The sequence below is a fragment of the Tupaia chinensis genome, unplaced genomic scaffold (genome assembly GCF_000334495.1).
Source record: "Tupaia chinensis unplaced genomic scaffold, TupChi_1.0 Scaffold000448_1, whole genome shotgun sequence".
Lineage (NCBI taxonomy): Eukaryota > Metazoa > Chordata > Mammalia > Scandentia > Tupaiidae > Tupaia > Tupaia belangeri.
In genome coordinates, this window is record NW_006159953.1 from 1,001,292 (window position 1) to 1,008,524 (window position 7,233).

The 7,233-nt window shown below is 37.7% G+C and overlaps 1 long non-coding RNA gene across 1 annotated transcript; it reads right to left on the bottom strand.

Annotated features, from left to right (window-relative positions):
- Positions 1 to 682: 682 nt before the first annotated feature.
- Positions 683 to 1,053, bottom strand: LOC106735585 (uncharacterized). Its single transcript, XR_001370884.2, has 2 exons — positions 861 to 1,053; positions 683 to 750 (listed from the first exon to the last, which is right to left on the bottom strand). It is a non-coding gene; the product is annotated as an uncharacterized LOC106735585 (long non-coding RNA).
- Between the last annotated feature and the right edge of the window lie 6,180 nt (positions 1,054 to 7,233).

The following is a 7,233-nucleotide window of genomic DNA, read 5'->3' on the forward strand; positions in this document are numbered from 1 at the left end:
TCAGTCATCAAAGAATTGAAATTACGAAAATTATGCTTGTGAAGTTCTCCAACAGTGACTATCACTGGGATAATTCGAGGAAGTACCTCAGTATTAGATTTCTTAGTTATATCTGTGTAACCCAGTGTCCCTACACCTCCTAACTTTTCTGGATTAATTCTTTTCACATTAACATAAATCTTTTCATTTCATGAGAGATGCATCAGCCATTGCAGTGTTGTGGAGGAGGCTTTAAGAGGAGTCTTTCCATGGCTTCTCTGCTGCTCTGAATTTCCTTCCACTGTTCTCCACTTTTTTTTTCTTTTTTCTTTTTTTTTTTTTACTTAACAAAAAGTTTATTATGAAAATGTACATGGCCTCGGAACCAGCACTTAGCGTAATGGCTATGTCACTGGATTCCCATGTAGTCGACCACGGTTCGCGTCTTGGACCCGGTGGCTTAGAACTCATGCTGGGCGTGTGTGCGTGCGTGCCCAAGATCCTGAGAGGAGAATGGAGGAGAAGGGATTGCGGTGTGACCATCCCCCCCGGGGGGTGATTTCTCGCTTTCTGTCTCTATGTCTCTTTCTGTCTGTCTGGCAAGCGCACGCACCCTATAGCGAAAACCTCTCAAAAAAAAAAAATATGTACATGACTTGATTTTTACATCATAGGAAAAACAAGGGGACATGGGTTTTTCTGGTGAACAGCCATTATTTATACTCGTTCCAAGGCTTCTAACATGATGATACTATTTCCTCGTATTACCTCCTGGGAGGGAGCGGTGCCCACACTGCAATCTCTTTCCTTCACTCTCCTCTTAGGATTCTGGGCACACGTGCACACGTGCACACGTGCCTTGCTTCAGTTTTAAGCTGCACCATTCCAATATTGTTCTGTTGCCCCCTAGTTGCCATCTCCACACATTCGTCTATCACAAGATTCATAAATGGATCAAATCCCCGCAATATTCCTTGGATATGTCTGCCACCATTTAATTTTAATGATAACTTCTTATCCATAAATTTTTTCAATTCGGGAGGGTGAGCTTTGCTCATGGTACCAACTCGGCGGGCTCAGAGATGCCATTGAAAGGAATTCTCGGCCTCTTCCTGTGGTTCACTTTTCACAATGGCTCCAGTAGCTGCCATAAATGGACAGAGGCCATTTGTTCTGTACTCATCAAAGTAACTCTAACAGAAAACTTCTGTTCAAAACTGAATTCCCATTGCATATGTGAAAGTAACAGAGAGGCGATAAAGGAACTTACAATCTGTTACTTTTCTGTTGGTCACTCTGAAAGCAGGGCATTTTCACTGAACTGTTTCTCCTTGGGTCCGGGTCTGCCCCATAGCGTTGACTCTGGGGGACATTTCTTTCTTCTCCCATCTTTTGTTCAAATGTCCCAGTGTTTCCTTATGCAGCTATAGAAGATAAATTCCGAATTTGAATTGTGTTATTATACATAGACATGTATCTCTCATTTATGTTCTCTTACCTAGTCGAGTCTCAAAAAGACTTTTTAATGTAGTAAAATGACTTATGAAAGTTTAGAGTTTTGTATATCTGTTATGTACATACATGTTTGTGTGACTATCCCTATAATCAGGATACAGAACATTTGCAAAACCACCAAAACTTTCTTCTGCAATTATAGGCACACTTGCCCCAACTTTAAGCCCCGCCAACCAGTGACCTGTTCTCCATCACTACAGCTTTTTGAGGATATCATTCCAATAGATTTGTAGATAATATAAACTGAGATTATCTCTCAGCATGCTTGGAATTTATCAAAGTTATTTCATATACCAGTGATTTAAGCTTTTTATTGCTAAGCAGTGCTGTACTGTTTGGTTACACCACAGTTTATCAGTTGGTGTGCTGAAGGACAGTGAGTTATTTCCAGTTTAGGATAATTATATAGAGAATGCTATAAAAATCAGTTACTGTCTGAACATTAGGCTTTATTTCTGTAAAGTAGATGTTATAGAGGTAACGTAAGCTTTTACTTTTTTTAAGATGAATGCCTTATAGTAGAATTACTTGGTCATATGTTAAGCACATATTTAACTTTATTTTAGAACTTCCGAACTGTTTTCCAAAGTAATGTTATTGTTTTGCCATTTCCCAATTACTCTTCATCCTCATCAGCTCTTAATGTTGTCATTTTTTCCCACTGTTCTAATATGGAGAGAGTAGTATTTCATCATGGTTTTTAATGTGTTTTTCCCAATATCTAATGATTTTGAACATTTTTTCACATGCTTATTAGTCATCCTTTCATCTTCTTTGTTGAAATGTCTGTTCCTATCTTTTGCTCGTGTAATAACTGCTTGTTTGGGAGCAGTAGAGGGCATAATGGCTGCATCACTGGACTCCCACATAGTCGATCACGATTTGAGTCCAGGATCCAGCGACTTGAAATTCATGCTGGGTGCATGTATGTGCATGTCCAAAATTCCAAGAGGAGAATGGAGAAGGGATTGCAGTGTGGCCCTCCCCCAGGAGGGTGATTTCTCTCTTTCTGTCTCTGTCTTGCTGGGGAGTGCATGTGCCCATAGCAAAAATCTCTCTAAAAATTGGGGTGTTTGTTTTTGTAATAGTTTTGTGATTTTATATATATATATCCAATTTTGTTCCATCTGTGATATTTTCCAATTTTTTTGTCCAAAAATCAATGATTCTGATTTTTTTCTTATTCTGATTTTTTTCAAGCTTCAGTTTAATAAAAAGTTCATCTGACATCCTAACCTTAAACTTGCACCTATGGCGTTCATCTTTATTCTTTAATTTGCTTTGCCTCCATACTTTTCCTTCAACCCTGTCTTTTCTTTTTGATATCTCTGTCCTTTTGTGCAATCCATTCTTTAATTTGTACATAAAAACATTTCTTTTAAAAAATAAACCAATCTGGGACCAAGAGATGGCGTGTTGGTTAAGGCGTTAGACTCCAACCTGACTGACTGCCGTTAAGAGTCCTGGACCTGGCAGCTTGCTTTCTAGCTCTCCCTCTCTCCCTATTTCTCTTTGGTCAAGTTGAATAGTAATAGTAATAATAAATAACGTTAAATAAAATGTTTTTTAAAGAAAGAAACCAATCTTTGCTGCGTCTCTACAGCACTTGCTTGCTTCCCATCACTGCTATGCTTCTTGAAACATTCTGTGTTTGCTCCCTTCGCCTGCTCATACACGTACCCGGACTCTGCTTTTGTTATCATTCTGAACATTCTCTCACCGCCGTCGCCACTTATTAGCAGTTGCCTCTATTTGTGGCCTCTTCAGGTTCATTTTATTTACCTTTCTGAAAAGCACGGCATTTTTGCTACCACTTCACTCTACGTAACAATGCCACAAAGAAATCTGAAGCATTGTAGTCAAAAAGAGTAAGGCAAATATATGTTTTTGGAAGCAAAATGTTTTACTGGTTTTCTGGGAAAAATAGTTTTTAAAGGCAAATTCGTAAAGATAAAGACCGCAGAATTGCTTAGAATTTAGCATCTGTATACTCTAACCAGTTGTACTTACGTGAGAAAGCCATTTGTTTTCAGAGTATCTTATTTGATTTGAGTCCAACAGTATTTGAAATATAGAAATTCACTGCAGTGATGTCTTGGTGTTGATTTGCAATATGGAGATAAATGTAGTTTTTAACCTAAAGAATTTTTATAAACATTATGCAAAGTGATGATGTAAAGAATTTAGTAGAGTACCTGAAATATAGAGCACCATAATGTATAAGTAAACTAATTAATTTTTAAAATGATTTCTTGTCCCACATATTTGTAACTCATTTAAAGTTATAATGGTGCAGTCAGTAGGGGTGCTGTCACGTGATGCCAGAGGCCACATGTGAAGGCTCCAGGTTCATATCTCAGGTCTCCCGGGATCCCCATGGAACACCTGCAGGCACACTTGTAGTCCTGGTTACCTGCAGGGCTCGGGGCGACTGATAGAGGCATAAAGACCTTCTGAAGGTGTCACTTCTTTCTCTCTCTCGTGAAAGAAATAAAACAAATAAACCTTTCAAACATTTTAAAGACAAAGCAAATCATACAGCTTGAAATAGTGTTTGGTATTTTTCTAATTTGTTGTGTTGTTAGTAAAAGAAATACTGGAGCACAAGTGACTTATAGAGAATAGAAGTTTATTTGGCTTACGATTTTAGGGGAGCTTCATCTAATGAGGGTCTCCTTGCTTCTCCACATGTACTCAGGTGGACGTCTCCACCCTAATAATTTTAATCTAGTGTCCTCTCAAAGGCTCCACCTCTTAATCTCATAGTCAGATTCCATGCCCACTCCCTTACTACCTTCACAATGGCTACCAAACTTTTAAAAATAATTATTTAATTTTATTTAGTATTATTATTTTGAAAATGGTGAAGCTATTTCTTATTTTAGAACTTGACAAAATACCCCATAAAATTCAAAACTTCCACCATTATACAAAGATAGGTCTCTACAAGTGATATCATTGCCATCACCTGTAGCAGATATAGTAGACAGAAACATGTAACTACTGTAGCTTATAAGAAAAGAACAGGATGGGGCCAGCAGATGGCACAGCAGTTACATCACTGGTCTACATAATCAACCACAGTTCAAGTCCCGCTCCTGGTGTCTTGAAACTCACACTGAGAAGGGACCAGCAGATGGCATAATGGTTACATTGCTGGACTCCCACATGGTCGACCAAGGTTCAAGTCCCAGGCCAAGCAGCTTAAAACTCATGCCAAGCACATGTGCACCCAAAATATTGAGAGGGGAATGGAGGAGAATTGATTGTGGTGTGGCCATCTCCCCTTGGGGATGATTTCTTGCTTTCTGTCTCTGTATCTCTCTCTATCTCTCTAACGAGTATATGTGCCCAATAGCAGAATTCTCTCAAAAAAAAAAAGGGAAAAGAAACTCACTCTGGGAGCATGTGCATGCATGCTCACGATTCTGGAAGGAGAATAGAGGAGAAGGGATTGCAGGTTGGCCATCCCCTTTTGGAGGGGGGTGATTTCTCACTTTTCCTCTCAATGTCTCTGTCTCTCTGTCTCTCTCTATCTCTGGCGAGTACATGAGCTCTACAGCAAAAATCTCTACTAAAAAAAGGAAAAGAAAAGTGTAAGACATCTCAAACTACACATTTAGCAGTACCATCATGCACAAAAGTTTAATTTTATCACCCATTTTATAAATACTCAAGGTTTATAATTTAATCATTTAAACTAGCACACAAAAATATGTGTAATTAATTAATATTGTTCATGAATACATACACAATACTTAAATTTACAAATTTTCATTTTTTTCTTCTGCTCTCAGGATCTGTATACAATCATAAGCTTTGTTTATATTGGTTCCATTGAATATTTGCAATAAAAAGCACAAAAGAACCATTGATTTATAATTTGCTATAGGATGTGTGTGTTCACCAGAGAGAGAAAGTGAGAGAGAAAGCTTCTAGGTTCAGAATTCAAACCATGGTTGACCATGTGGGAATCCAGTGCCTTAGCCACCACACCACTTGGTGGTCCCGGCTCACCGAAATTTCACACATGAATATTGGAATGACACATTCAAACTAGAGCAGTATCAACCCTGGAAACTCATAAGACACATTAACAGAGCTTTGGACACAGTATTTTTACCGAGTATGTTTACACATAGGGCAGATGATCTGTGTGTGACTCTTAATTTGGGTACATAATCTCCTCAAGTCTCGACAGAGAACCTCTGTGAAAAGCAGTTATGTACAATGCAACAAGTCAACAGGATTCCTTCTGCCGTATGAATGTAACATTCCTGATAAAGAAGAGAATCATGAAGAAATAATTCAACCATAACTTGGAATGCTAATTAACAGCAAGATAACACAAAATGCCTCCGCTTGATTATCTTTTCTTTATTAAAAATCGGTTATTTGTAACAAATTATTTCACAAGAGTTGGTGCATATAGTTTGGCTCACACAATTTCTCTTGATCCCTCTTTCCATGTAATTCTATAAAGCACTCTGCATTAGTATCTCAGTGTATTATTAATTTCTTCTCTGTAAGACACTCTTCACTAAAGGGCATTTATCCTGTTTTCTTCCATAGACTCTGTTGCCCAAATAATTCAGTTGAGAGTCTCTTGTACAAACCCAAACCAAGGCTTTGCTTATTTTCGTTGTTGAATAGCCATCTATCTATGCTATTATAATTCCAGTTTTGCAAAGAAGCAAAGGCTATTAATCAAATTCAACTAAAATGGCTCTTCTTTGGACCATCTCTTTTGGCTATAGCAGAAGAGTAAGTCATGGAAAAGCAACCCATTAGATTCATCATACCTAGGAAATGACATGTTTATGGGTAATTAGAATAATGTCTCTTGGTAATATCTTGATTTTTATACTTGAAAACACAGTAGAAAATTGCTCAATGTTCCTACTTCTTCTTATTCACTAAAGATGGAACAGTTATTTCAAGCTTACTTTTGTGTGCACATGTAGTATGTGTATATGGGGAGTTGGGGGTTTGTAATTTTCCTTCTTCCTAAAAATGTTATATAACATATATTTATTAATTTATTTTCTTATTTTTCTTAATCTTTTTTTTTTTTTTTTTTGATTGTCAAAGCGTGGTTGCACTCACCAGTGTGAGAGGAAGCACCATCCAGCGGGACTCGGTCTTGCCACAATGCTTTTTTCTCCACTCTTCCTTTCTGATTTTGATTTTGGGCATGCATGTAACACAGGCCTGGTATTTGTCAAACTGCGGGGGCCAGTATTTGACCATTGGAAACTATGTAAAATCCCTTACCCTTACATATTGTGCTATGGGACCAGCTTTCACATATATTTATTTTAAAATTGTTTTTGGATTTTGCTTTTTTTTCCTGTTCATTTATTTATTTGACAGAGAAAGAGAGCGTTAGAGAGAGAGACCAGCACCCTGACATGATCTTCATGTCACAAGCCACCTCAGCCTCAGTCATCCTTGACTAAGGACAGGCACGAGCACACCCCGTATGCACAAGGTGAGCCCAGCATCACAGAGTATTGCATTACCAATGTGCAAATGGTTGGTTCAAGTTTGATGTGTTTTTTAAAGTTGCACAAGAATCCTTATAATGTATGGTATCAGCTTTGAGTGATGTTGAAATGTTTAAGTTACAATTATTATTAATGTTGGTCTCATAATTTGCAGCATGGCATATCATTTGTTATTTCAATAAGAATGACTTTGTTGTGTAGTTAATTTGATGTAAAATAGTCAAACAATACA